This window comes from Apium graveolens, chromosome 5 (assembly GCF_009905375.1).
Source record: "Apium graveolens cultivar Ventura chromosome 5, ASM990537v1, whole genome shotgun sequence".
NCBI classification, from domain to species: domain Eukaryota; kingdom Viridiplantae; phylum Streptophyta; class Magnoliopsida; order Apiales; family Apiaceae; genus Apium; species Apium graveolens.
This window is the reverse complement of record NC_133651.1, coordinates 125,911,032-125,926,082: the sequence shown is the minus strand read 5'-3', so window position 1 is coordinate 125,926,082 and position 15,051 is coordinate 125,911,032. Positions and strand designations below refer to the sequence as shown.

The window sequence follows — 15,051 nt, the reverse complement described above, 5'->3', positions numbered from 1 at the left end:
AGTGGACTAAGGAATGGAACTCAGTCACCTGTGTTCCAACTGCACAGAATCTGGCTAAGCAATTGACAAAGGCTGATGAGATGTTAAATACTGATGATTTCAAAACATAGCTTAGAGTCACTGCATTGAGTACTAAACATTTACAAGGTCTTCATTCAAATACTCATGCAGACTTACATCTCTTAAGGGAAGAACTAATGAAGCAAGAACAAGTTCACAAGATTGATAAGAAAAAGTTCTTCCAACCTACCTTTGACAGGATTGCTTATATTGAGAAGACTCAAGATAATCAACAAGCTCAGATTGATGATATTCTGAAAAATCAAGCTTCTCAGCAATCACAACTTAATGAAATCCAAGCCACAGTGGAATTGCTTGTCTCTCTTCTACTACCTGCTGATGCCAAAAAGGGGGAGAAAGTAATTAAGTCCAAATGCAAGACTGACAAGACACTGAAAGGGAAGGATGATGAAAAGAATGATCAAGGAAACTCTGGAACGGGTGGAGGTCATAGTCAAGGTAGAGGATTCACATCAAGAAAAGCTGACATCACAAGTCACAGGACAAGTTCTGATACTGGGAAAAGAATAAGTTCTGCTACTGGTAAAGGATAAGTTCTGATGAACTTTTAGATCTTGATGAGGAAATGTCAAGACAGTTATTTCTTCAGGAAAATCCAGGAATGGACTTGGAGAGTTTAATGGAAGAAGAAGCCAGACTTAAATCAGAGAAAGTCACATCTAAAGCTGAAGCTTCTGGTAAAAAGCCACTTCCAAAACTCAAAGGCATTGTGATCAAAGAAAGGACACATACTGAAACAACATTGGCTAAATCACAACCGCAGATAGATCCAAGATCCTAGGGTAAAGAAAAGGTTGGTGAACCTATCAAGGTTTATGTGCCTCCTGAGGATGAAGAAATTACTGATGAAAAGGATGATCTTGCTCTAACTTCAAGAAAAGTTCTTAAAACAACCTCTGACATGGCTCAAGTTGTTTAGAGTCAAGAAACTGTAAGTTCTGATATTCAGAAGAAGCAAGTAATCTCTGACATAACTCAAGTTAACTTGATATCAGAAGATAGACCAAAGACACTTATACCAGGATTCACTAAAGCAAAACAGACTCAACCTTTGAAGACTACTGCAAGTGGTTTTGAAGCTAGAGTAGTTACTGGAAAGGAAGCAAGAGATAAAACTGGATTGGGAAGTGCTGATGAAAGAAGAATACATAACACTACCAATAATCCAACTTCCTTGAGTGAACCAGGTATTGGAGCAACTCCTGAGAGATTGAATCAACTGGAATCTGTACAAATGGTTTACCATACCTACTTGAAAGAATACATCTTGTTGTATTTCATGACAGATGGTAGGGTTTATCATATATGGCAAAATGCCATTCCATTGAAGTATTTTGAAGAATTGGAGCATATACTATTCTTAATTCAAGTGGATGACAGATTGACAGGAACTGCTGCAAACTATTTGAAGGATCAGATTCAGAGACAGAAAAGGCTTTATTCTGTTAAGTCTGACAGCACATATGTTCCAAAGTACAGAGATCACAAGGGTGATATAGTTAAAATGAAGCCCAATTCTGCTCAAATTATAACTACCTTTCTAGGGTACAGGGCTGTGGAATTCAATCTTGAGTCTGATATAGCTTATTTGATCAGACTGGATCAGGATATAAGAAAAGCAAAGATTAATGATCTCAGGGCTGCAATCTTTCAAATTGATGAAGATACTGCAGAGCTTAAAGATGCCAAAAGGAGAATGATTGATGAACTTAGATATGCTGAGAGATGTTTGTTAAAGAACTATCTCAGAACAACTCCTGACATCAGAGAGATCAGAAGATGAAGCCAAGTTAAAGAACTACAACTGCTTAAATTCTGATATTTGTACAGACTGAAGTTGTTATCAGAAGTTAAATATTGGTAAAGCTTTAAGGACTGTAAGTTGTAGTTATCTAGTCTAATTCTCATGCATTTGTACTTAATGTTTTTGACATCATCAAATATCTGTTAAAGTTGTATATTACGCTAATTTACAAGTTGGGGGAGATTGTTAGATATATTTGATAATGTCATGGCTAATATGATTTATGTTTAGTTTTCAGATCTTACTTAACAGGACAAATCAGTACTTAACTGGGAATCAGTACTTATACTGGAAGTCAGAACTTAAGGATATCAGTACTTATATTATCAGGAGATAATCATCAGAAGTTGGATATCAGAACTTAAGTGCTGAAGGACGATCAGATAAGGAAAGTAGCTGATTAAAGGAAAGAAGATCGAGATAAACATAAGAAGAGATATGCATGAAGAAGGAGTTCCGTGAAGAATGGAATACTTGGAAGAAAAGGTATCTGAGTGATATATTTTAGGAAGCAGAATTATATTCCCTATCAATTAGCGATTATCTTGTAACTGTGTAGTATATAAACACATACATAGGGTTTACACTATAAGTGTTATTATATTTTGTGAAGATTATTCATTGTAACCCTAGCAGCTCTCGTGATATTTGTTCATCACTGAGAGGTAACTATTCCATACTGTAACAGAGTTTATTATTTCAATAAAGTTTGTTTTCTGTTACTCAAGATATTAAAGTTCGATTTGATTGTATTATACACTGTATTCACCCCCTCTACAGTGTGTGTGACCTAACAGTACTCGTGCAACGAAAGTTGGCGTTTATCAGTTTCGTGTTGTCTGATTAGTGTCATCACTATTGCATGCTAAGGTTAAGAACAATAAGGCTATTGAATGAAGTAATTAATGAAGTTAGAATCCCATGTTTGTCATAGATATTAATCAGTCAATCGTATTCTCGTAGTTATAAAAATTAGTTTATTTTTTAGTTATAAACAATCTCACTTTGTTATCGTCTTAGCATTGAATAATAACCATACATTGTTGCTTAAGTGTATGAGTTGATTAGTTAACCAATACAGTCTCTGTGGGATCGAATCTGATTTATATCTTATACTACTTGCGAACGCGTATACTTGCGTATAATATTAGTGCGTGTTTAGTGACTAACAAGTTTTTGGAGCCGCTACCGGGGACTGCAGTGTTAATTATTAGTTTATGTGCTTTCCATCAGTGGTCGTTAAAGTTCATTGACTCGGACATTGTTACTTATTTGTTTCCTTGTTTTATTTCAGGTGATCTAGCGAGGGTGTATGCATAAGCATTTGCGTACTTGTAAGAGAACACTGGATAAAGCCGAGGAAGAACTTGTGGTAGTTCGTAGGGAAGTGTTTGAGGAAGAAAAGAAGGTAGAAGAAGAAGAGAAAGTTGAAGAACCAATTGTAGTAGCTATGGGTGATCAAGCGAAAAATTCGAAGGCTTTGATGGATTATTCTAAGCCTAAGATTAATGATATTCAGTCTAGCATTATTAGACCAACCATCAGGGCTAACATTTTTGAGATCAAGTCAAGTTCGATCCAGATGATACATAACTCAGTTCAATTTGGGGGTTCTCCTACCGAATACCCCAACATGTATATCAGGGATTTCATCGAGATATGCGACACTTTCAAGTTCAATGATGTGACTGAAGATGCTATCAAGCTACGTTTCTTTCCATTCTCTTTGAGGGACAAAGCAAAGTACTGGTTACACTCTCTACTAGCAGGATCTATCACGACTTGGGAAGATCTCGCTCAAAAGTTTCTCACTAAATTTTTCCCCATGGCGAAGACTGCCGCAATCAGGAATGCTCTTACTCAGTTTGCTCAACAAATTGGAGAATCACTGTGTGAGGCTTGTGATCGATATAAGGAGATGCTAAGGAAGTGCCCATACCATGGCATGCCTGATTGAATGATTATCAACTGTTTCTACAATAGATTGGGTCCTACTTCTAGACCCATGCTTGATGCAGCATCAAGAGGAGCCTTGTGGGCTAAGAGTTAAGATGAAGCTTATGAACTTATTGAACTGATGGCTGCTAATGAGTACCAGAATCCTTCCCAGAGATTGACTCAGGGGAAAGTTGCAGGAATTTTGGAGTTGGATGTAGCAACTGCTATCGCTGCCCAACTTAAGGCTTTGACGATGAAGGTGGACACTTTGGCGAATTTTGGAGTTAATCAAATTTCTAGTGTTTGTGAGCTATGTGCTGGAGCCCATGAGACTGATCAGTGTGTAATTTCTAGTGAATCAGCTCAGTTTGTGAGCAACTTCCAGGGATCACAACAACCTGTGCCAGCCACCTATCATCCCAACAACCACAATCATCCAAATTTCAGCTGGAGCAATGCTCAGAATGCGGTCCAACAGCGTTATCAGTAATTTCCAGCTAAGCAGTAGAACCCCCATGGTTTTCAGCAACCGCAGTATGCACCGAGACAACAACTCCAGGTGCAACAAGCTAATAAAAAATCTGAATTGGAGGAGTTAAAACTTATGTGCAAGAGTCAAGCTGTATCTATCAAGACCTTGGAAAAAATTGGGCAAATTGCCAATGCCTTGCTAAATCACCAACCTGGTACATTGCCTAGTGACACTGAAGTGCCAGGAAAGAGGGAAAATACGGAGTAGGTAAAGGCAATAACTTTGAGGTCTGGGAAGGTTGCGAATCCCGAACAAACTCAAGAGTTGACTGAAGAAGCTGGGGCTGAGAAAGAAGCAAAGCAGCAGGATGAAGAAGTGGAACCAATGAAGGATACTATTGAGCACACTCTGCCTGAGGGTAAAATAGGGGAGAAATAGATCTATCCTCCACTGCCTTTTCCTAAGATGCTGCAGAAGAAAAAGCTGGACAAGCAATTCGAGAAGTTTCTGGAGGTGTTCAAGAAACTTCATATCAACATACCTTTCGCTGAGGCTCTCGAGCAGATGCCTAGTTATGCAAAGTTTATGAAAATTATTCTATCTCGGAAGGTGAAGCTAGATGATTTAGAGACTGTCGCTCTCACGGAGAAATGCAGTGCTGTGTTGCAGCCGAAGTTGCCTCCAAAGCTTAAAGATCCAGGAAGCTTCAATATTCCATGTACTATTGGAAAAGTGTCTTTTGATAGATGCTTATGTGACTTGAGAGCTAGCATCAATCTGATGCCCTTGTCAATCTTCAGGCAGTTGGACTTATTTGATCAAAAACCGACTTATATGACCTTGTAGTTGGCTGACCGTTCTATTACATATCCGAGATGTATTGTGGAGGATGTCTTGGTCAAGGTGGATAAACTCACCTTCCCTGCTGATTTCGTTATTCTTGATTTTGAGGAGGATAAGAAGATTCCCATAAGCTTAGGAAGGCCTTTCTTGGCAACTGGCAGAACCTTGATTGATATGTAGAAGGGTGAGCTTACAATGTGAGTGTTGGACCGGGATGTGACTTTCAATGTGTTCAATGCTATGAAATTTCCTACTAATAATGAGGAGTGCTTAAAAGTCGAGTTGGTCGATTCGGTGGTCACATCGGAACTTGATCAAATGCTGAGGTCTGATGCCTTAGAAAAAGCCTTATTGGGAAATTCAGACAGTGAAGATGACGAAGGTGACGAGCAATTGCAATATTTGAATGCTTCTCCCTGGAAGAGGAAGATCGATATGCCTTTTGAATATCTTGGAATGGAAGAACTGAGCAAAGCTCCTAAACGCCTCAAGCCTTCTATTGAGGAAGCTCCTACTCTTGAGCTTAAGCCTTTACCTGAATATTTGAGGTATGCTTTTTTAGGTGATGCATCTACTCTGCCTGTTATTATTGCATCTGACCTTTCAGGTAGTGATGAGGAAAAGATTTTAAGAATTCTGAGAGAGTTCAAATCGGCAATTGGATGGACTATAGCAGATTTCAAGGGAATAAGGCCTTCTTACTGCATGCATAAAATTCTGTTAGAAGAAGGTAGCAAGCCTACTGTCGAGTAGCAAAGAATACTTAATCCAATCATGAAGGAAGTAGTGAAGAAGGAAATTCTAAAGTGGCTAGATGCAGGGATCATCTATCCTATCTCTGACAGTTCATGGGTAAGCCCGGTTCAATGTGTACCAAAGAAAGGTGGAATTACTGTGGTAGCAAATGAGAAGAATGAGCTTATTCCTACACGAACATTCACGGGGTGGAGAGTCTGCATGGACTATAGGAAGCTGAACAAAGCCACTAGGAAGGACCACTTTCCATTGCCCTTTATTGATCAGATGCTTGACAGGTTAGCTGGTCATGAGTATTATTGTCTTCTGGATGGCTATTTGGGTTACAATCAGATTTGTATCGCCCCAGAAGATCAGGAGAAGACTACCTTCACTTGTCCATTTGGTACTTTCGCCTTTAGACGAGTTTCTTTTGGTCTGTGTGGTTCACCATCCACATTTCAGAGATGTATGATGTCCATCTTTTCTAACATGATTGGCCAGAATGTGGAGGTGTTCATGGACGACTTCTCAGTCTTTGGCGATTCTTTTGATGAATGCTTGCAGAATCTGGGACACGTTCTCAAGAGGTGTGTTGAGACCAATCTGGTTCTCAATTGGGAGAGATGTCATTTTATGGTGCGTCAGGGCATTATTCTCGGGCACAAGGTTTCTAACAAGGGTCTTGAGGTAGATAAAGCCAAGGTGGGGATCATTTAGAATCTTCCTCCACCTATTTCTGTTAAGGGAATTCGTAGTTTTCTTGGTCATGCGGGTTTCTACAGGCGTTTCATCAAAGATTTCTCAAAAATTTCAAAGCCTTTGTGCAGTCTGTTAGAGAAAGATGTTCCTTTTAAATTTGATGACGAGTGCCTTGCAGCTTTTGAGACATTGAAGAAGAGTTTAATCACGACACCTGTCATAACTGCACTTGATTGGAATGAGCCTTTTGAGATGATGTGCGATGAAAATGATTATGCATTTGGAGCAGTTCTTGGGCAGAGGAAGAACAACATATTTCATGTGGTCTACTATGCTAGTAAGACCCTCAACGGTGCTCAACTGTATTACACTACTAAGGAGAAAGACCTTTTTGCTATTTTCTACGGTTTTGAGAAATTTCGATCTTATCTACTTGGGACTAAGGTGACAGTTTTCACTGATCACGCCGCCATTCGATATCTCGTCTCAAAGAAGGACTCGAAGCCTAGATTGATTCGATGGGTTCTTTTGCTCCAAGAATTTGAACTAGAGATCAAGGACAGAAAAGGAACTGAACACCAAGTTGCTGATCATCTCTCGCGTTTAGAGAATCCTAATGCTACTTCATTGGATAAGACCTTGATAAATGAGTCTTTTCCCGATGAGCTGCTGTTTGGAGTGCAAGAAGAAGAGTCGTGGTTTGCAGACATTATGAACTACCTTGTGAGTAACATCATGCCTCCCGACTTATCTTATGCTCAAAGGAAGAAGTTTCTTTATGAAGTGAAGTGGTATATAAAGGATGAGCCATTTTTTTTCTCCAAGAAGCTGACCAAATCATCAGGAGATGTATTCCTTATAGCGAAACGGGGGGGGGATCTTGTGAGATTGCCACTCAACGGCTTATGAAGGACATTATGGTGAAGAAAAGACAACAGCTCGTGTTCTTCAAGCAGGGTTCTTTTGGCCAACATTGTTTAAAGATGCTCATCAGTTCATTTTGAAATGTGATCGATGTCAACGGGTGGGTATTATGTCTAAGAAGGATGATATGCCTCTTAATGTGCTTCTCGAGGTTGATGTCTTCAATGTTTGGGGAATTGACTTCGATGTTTGGGGAATTGACTTCATAAGGTTTGGGACTCTAAGAGTCATAATCAGTGATGAGGGGTCGCATTTTTGCAACCGCAAGTTCACTGCCATAATGAAAAGGTATAATGTGAATCATCGCATTGCTACAGCTTATCATCCTCAGACAAATGGTCAAGCTGAGGTATCTAACAGGGAGATCAAGTGCATTTTGGAGAAAGTGGTATGTCCATCAAGGAAGGATTGGTCTTTGAAGCTTGATGAAGGTGTTTGGGCATATAGAACAGCATATAAGACTTTATTGGGAATGTCGCCATTTCAGTAGGTGTATAGTAAGGGGTGTCATTTGCCTGTGGAGCTCGAGCATAAAGCATTTTAAGCTTTGAAGAAATTGAATCTGGACTTCGATGCAGCTGGAAAGAAAAGGATGCTTCAATTGAATTAACTTGACGAGTTCCGACTTCAAGCTTATGAAAACAACAAGATGTATAAGGAGAAAGTCAATAGGTGGCATGATCGGGGTCTAGTGCTCAAGAAATTTATGCCAGGGCAACAAGTTCTTTTATACAACTCTCGTCTCCGTCTTTTTCCTGGAAAGTTGAAGTCAAGACGGTCAGGGCCCTTCATAATCAAAATTGTGTTTCCACATGGAGCGGTGGAAATTTTTAAGAATGATCCGGGCCAAGCATTCAAGGTAAATGGTTAAAGGTTGAAGCATTATTATAATGATACGGTAACCCGCGAGGTGGTTAGTGCCGTTCTATTATCCATTTGATCTCAAGATTCTACGTCGAGCTAGCGACGTAAAAGAAGTGCTTCTTGGGAGGCAACCCAAGTATGTTGTATATTAGGAGGTAGAGGAGGCAAGAAGAAAAGAGAAAAACACAAAAAAATCAGAAAAAGGAAAAAATTCGAGGCCAAGTACAAAAGTTGGGCACGCCCGCGCTGGCCAAGCGCGCGGCCACGCCGTTTTTCCAAAAACCAAGCGCGCCCGCGCTGTCCTAGCGCGCGGCCGCGCTGATATTCCAGAGTTAGAGCGCGCCCGCGCTGGGTCCCTGTTCAGAAAAAAAACAACAGTTTTATTAGAGAAAATCGGGATTTTAATTCCAAAATCAATTATAAACCAATTTTTACTCTTCCACATCCCATAATTCCCTCTCCTAATTGTTGGATTTTAAACGCAGCGGGGGCATGGCAAAACACTTTTACACATATAAAATCTAAATAAAAGCATATAAATCCTAAATAAAAATTTGAGGGATCGAATCTAACCTTTAAAATAATTCGGAGACAACGATCAGAGATACTTAGCAGTTGCTCCTCAAGTGTGAAGCACTCCACCGGTATCCACCAAGAAAACGATGTTAAGGAGGAGGAAGGAGGTGGAGAGAATTGGGTTTTCCAAATTTTTGGGTTTTGGGGTTCTTGTGTTAGAATGAAAATAGGGTCTATGATAGTGTATTTATAGGCAAAATTTTCAGCTGAAATTTTCCCATAAATATTATTATTATTATCCCATTTATTATTCTCATTAATAATTAAAACACCTTTTAATTATTAATCCTTTTTCTAAACACTTTAGAAATAATTCTCTCTCTTGATTTAATTCCAAAAATTAAATCCTTTAATTAATAATATTAAGAACTTTTCTTAATTAATTTATAATCAATTAAATCTTATTTAATCAATTATTAAATTTGCCAATTAATTATTTATTTCATAAATAAATAATGATTAGCCATTATTAATTAATTCCTCCACCATTAAATCATTCTCTTTTTATGGTGTGACCCTGTAGGTTCAATATTAAGCCGGTACTAAAAATAAATAATAATAAAACTATTTTATCATTATTTATATAAATTCTCTAATTTATTAAATATGATTAATTAATTAATCACATTTATTCTCCATCGTGAGGGATACTTCTCAGCATATCGCGACTATCCGGATAATATGAATTCACTGCTTAGAATACCAAGAACCTATTCGGTGAATAGTTACCGTACAATAAACTCCTTCTACCCTACAATGTCCCGATTAAATACAAGGCATGGATCTCGTGTCAAGCCTATCTAATTTAATCACTTGCTTACCAGTTACTATGCGTAGTTCTATGCAAATTAGAAACTCCTTTTTAATTTCATTCACTCTGGCCAGAGATTCCTCAACTAGCATAAGTGGATCAGCCTTGAACATTCGCTTCCTTCACTGGAAGGGGTAGATCCTATATTGATCATACACTATCTTCGTGTACAAATTCCTATACCCAGTAGAGCCCTAATAATTGTCCCTGGAGACTAAGAACTAAACCGAAGCATAGTTCAGTGTACACAAGATGACTATGATGACCTCAAGTCTAAGGATACTTGTACAACTATCACTATGTGAACAACTACTGACACGTGAGTGAACTCCATCAGTTGTTCAGCTGTGCGAGTCATGTTCAGTGAACTTATTCCATAATAAGCACCTACATACTAGCTATAGTGTCACCACACAAATGTCTATGAGAACAGACATCCTTCATAATGAAGCAAGCATAGTATGTACCGATCTTTGCGGATTATTAATTACCAGTTAGTAATCCTATGACCAGGAACTATTTAAGTTTAGAGTTATCATCTTTTTAGGTCTCACTATTATGATCTCATCATAATCCATAAAAAGCTTTACTCTAAACTATGGTATATCTTATTTAAACACTTAAATAGATAGAGCCCGTAATAAAAACAAAACAAGTCTTTTATTAAAATCAATAAAATCAAAACAGATTACATAAAGAGTTATTCCTAAATCCTAATACATGATTGGACTTAGGACATATTCCTTTCAATCTCCCACTTGTACTAAAGCCAATCACTCTGGTATCTAATACCCATCTTGTCTTTATGACGATCAAAGTGACTTTCATAAAGTAGCTTTGTGAGTGGGTCTGCTATATTGTTATGTGTGTCAACTCTAATTCAATACAATATAAGAAATGTTACCGCGCTCCCACTAACCCTTTTGTAGACCCATGGTTCATCTACGTTTTTGATAAAATCAAACTCTTTGATTGTCTCATCAAAACGAATGTTCCATCTACGAGAAGCTTGCTTTAAACCACATATGGTTCGCAGTAGCTTAGACACTAGGCTTTCATTTCCCTTGGAAAGAAAACCATCTGGCTATATGCCATATCTCATAGTCGTAGTAAGCAGCAATCGCAAGCAAAATCCGAACTGATTTTAACAGGTCTACAGGTAAAAGGTTTTATCAAAGTCAATCCATTGCCTTTGTTTGAATCCTTTTGCCACAAGCCCGGCCTTATAGGTCTCCACCTGGCCATCTGCTATAATCTATCTTTTATATACCGTATACATAGATTCCATTCTGGATTTCATGGCACTATGCCATTTCTCTGAGTCAACACTACTCATAGCCTCATTATAGGTCACAGGGTCGTCATCATCAATTATAGACAACTCATTGTCATTCTCAATGACAAGGCCATATTACCTCTCAGGTTGGCGAGACACTCTCCCTGATCTATGAATGGGCTGTTCCACAAAAGGTTGTTCGGTCAGAACAGGTGTTTCCACTTGATCCGTAGTAGTTTATGCTTCTTGAACTTCATCAAGTTCAATTTTGCTCCCACTGTTTCCTTTAAGGATAAAATCCTTTTCCAAAAAGGTAGCATGTCTGGAGACAAACACCCGATGATCGGTGTAAAAGTAATACCCTAAAGTCTCTTTAGGATATCCCACAAAACTACATTTTACGGATCGATATTCTAGCTTATCTGGGTCAACTTACTTGACATAAGCTGGACATCCCCAAATCTTAACGTGTTTAAGACTCGGTTTCCTTTCTTTCCATATCTCATACGAGGTTTGAGGAACAGATTTTGGAAGGCACCATATTCAGTAAATATACCGAGGTTTCCAATGCATCACCCCATAGGAATACTGGAAGATTTGCATGGCTCATCATGGACCGAACTATGTCTAACAAAGTTCGATTTCTCCTTTCAGATACCAATCTGGAGGAGTCCACTGAGAGACTATACCATTTATTTTGAGATAATCTAGAAACACTCCATTAAAGTATTCACCACCTCGATCTAATCGAAGAATTATAATACTATGTTTGGTTTGTTTCTCCACTTCATACTTATACTCTTTGAACTTTTCAAAGGCTTCAGACTTGTGTTTCATCAAACACATATCCGAATCTAGATCTATTATCCATGAAAGTAATGAAGTATGAAAATCCACCCATGGCTTGCGTAGACATTGGTCCACATACATCTGTGTGTACCATTCCTAGCAAATTTGCAGCCCTCTCTCCATGTCTACTAAATGGAGACCGCAGTGCCACTATAAAGTGAGATTTTCATCATCCCTTTTATTTTATTAGTTTGTTCAATCTGAAGTAAATTATGTCACATATATACAGACCATTATTTAAAGCACCACGTCCATAAAGAATATTATCTCTAAGAATAGAACATTCATTATTCTCAATAATAAATGAAAATCCAGCCAAGTCTAACATGGGAATAATATTCCTCACAATCGAGGGAACAAAATAGCAATTATTTAAAACAATAGTCTTGCCCGTAGGCATATGTAAATGAAATGATTCTACATCTTCAGCAGCAACTCTTGCTCCATTTCACATCAGTAGAATCACCTCCTCTTCCTCAAGAGTCCTACTTCTCCTTGGTCCCTGCAACAAATTGCAGATATGAGAACCACAGGCGGTATCTAATACCCAAGTAGAAATTTGATTTAATGACATATTCACTTCTATCATGAACATACCTGAATCAGAAGCGGTAGTCTCACTACCCTTCTTCTTCTTCTTCAATTCTGCAAGGTAAACCTTGCAGTTCCTCTTCCAGTGCCCCACCTTGTTACAGTGAAAGCAAACAACTTTGCTCTTGGGGTCTTCAGCTTTTGGTGGAACCGGCTTTTCTTCACCTACTTTCTTCTTCTTGGAAGAGTTCCTCTTCCTTTTCTTAGGATTGGAACCTTCACCAATTAGAAGAACAGAACTCTTCTTAGGGGGAAAATTCGATTCAGCAGTCTTCAACATGTTGTGGAGTTCAGGCAGGCTGACATCCAACTTATTCATGTGAAAGTTCACAACAAACTGCGAGAATGAACTCGGAAGCGATTGCAAGACCAAGTCTTGGCTCAGCTCCCCATCCATGGCAAAACCAAGTTGTCCAAGATGTTCAATCAAATTGATCATCTTAAGTACATGGCCATTCATAGATGATCCCTCAGACATCCTACAACCGAACAACTCCTTCGATATCTCATATCGAGCTGTCCTTCCCGCCACATCATACAACTCTTGTAGATGCATTAGGATAGTGTGAGCATCCATATGCTCATGTTGCTTCTGTAGCTCAATGTTCATTGAAGCTAGCATGATGCATTGAGCAACATTTGCATCATCTATCCACTTACGATACACAACATGTTCATCATTATGTGCATCACTAGCAGGTTCAGTAGGCTTAGGTGAGTCAATCACGTATTCCAGCTTCTCAATCCTGAGAACAATTCTCAAGTTTCGAAGCAAGTCAGCATAATTAGGACTAGTCAATTTGTGAGCATCTAGTATGCTCCTGAGTGATAGTGCAGAAGACATAACGTACAAAGTAAATCTGTAAATGATAAATACATAACAACAATTTGCAAATATTCGATTTCATTTTAAAAACACTATATGAATCGGGTCTTTATTCATAAGTGGCTTCCACTAGTTTATCTAATTTATTCAACCCCCTACGTGAAAAATTAAGCATTCATAATGCTAGTAGGAATAGGGATCCTACATTCCATTACACAACCCCAGTTGTAGCACGAACCGCCATGTAATGTTCAATAGGCAGACAACTCTTGTCAATTACATCTAATGTTATTCCCTAATCAAACTTTAGCCTCTTGAATAATTGAGTCTCGGCTGTGGCACGAAAAACTCAATATTCTAAGTCAAGTCTAACCCAACATTCCGTACAGTTGAATCAGTCCCCAAAGGCCCACGACTGTAGCACGTACCGACCTTTAGATTCTTATTCAATGTACACATTATTTCAAAATCAAAGCCCTCGGCTGTAGCACGAACCGACAATGATTCAAAAATAAGAACTACTTTTCTATCATGTTGGAAGGCTGTGACCGACACAAGCCCGTTGTGTCATTGGCCAATTACTACTTGATATTATTTAATTTTAGAGGGATTATTTTACGTTACAATCATAATCAAATTATAAAGAAATTCTTCCTTTTAAATTAAATATTTTAAATCAATAATCAATAATCAGATGATTCCTAGATCGGGTGGAGCATTGTCAAGAGGCGTCACTTAATAACCCTTTCTTACAGATAGAAATCTGTTGTTGACAGAATCATCCTTTCTCTCATATCGAAAATTCATATTCAATTACGTGTTTTACAAACACAAGAATCTCATGATTGTATTCATAATATTGTTCTTAAGGTTATGAAACAATTTCACTATACTAGGTTGTCTAACAAACGCCTTATATTCATTTAAGTTCACCTAAATCTATCATCGCATGATAAACTAAGCATATATCACATATATCAACATGAATAAACATCAAGGTAGGCATGTTATATCATCTAGCACATTAGTCTAAGCATTATACATCTCTATGTATCACATGAAGCATTTAAAAACAGTTAAAACAGTTAAAAAAAGAGCTTTAAAACACTTCCGGAAATATAAATAGTTCAAAACTTTTATATAAACTAAAATTGATCACTCCATTAGATCCGTCTCGGAAAAACGAATCCAACGGTATATTGCACGCCTAAAACGGAGTTACGAAACTCCCAGAAAATCAATTTTAATGTAAACAGTCGGGCTGTAACGCATTACAGGAACGCGTTACAAGCCCTGTAACGCATTCCGGTGATGCGTTACAACCCTTTTAAGCCATTAAAAGGTGTAACGCATTCCGCGAATGCGCCACAGGTGTGTAACGCATTCCCGGAATGCGTTACACCCCTATTTTTTTTTGCAGCAGCCGCCGTCTTTTTCTTTCTCGATCAGCGTGCCGCCTGACATCTGTGTACCTTGCTGTTTCTGTTCTTTTTCTTTGTCCTTTCTTCCGTGCAGTGGTAGACAGACAAGCAACAACAGATATATATACATATACAAACATACAATTTATATATATATATATACTTATTTAATTACGAATTTTAATTGCAACAACTTCAAAAATTCATAATAAAAAATTTATACATCATAAAATTATAAAAAAAATATCCAGACGATTTACAACACTTGTAGAACCCAGATCAACATTTAAAATTATTATGATAAACGATTTCTCATCAGACAAAATTAATCCATGATT

The 15,051-nt window shown here is 38.1% G+C and overlaps 1 non-coding gene across 1 annotated transcript; it reads right to left on the bottom strand.

The window, feature by feature from the left end:
* Positions 1 to 3,725: 3,725 nt before the first annotated feature.
* On the bottom strand, positions 3,726 to 3,832 carry LOC141662375 (small nucleolar RNA R71). Its single transcript, XR_012550495.1, has one exon. It is a non-coding gene; the product is annotated as a small nucleolar RNA R71 (small nucleolar RNA).
* Positions 3,833 to 15,051: the final 11,219 nt, after the last annotated feature.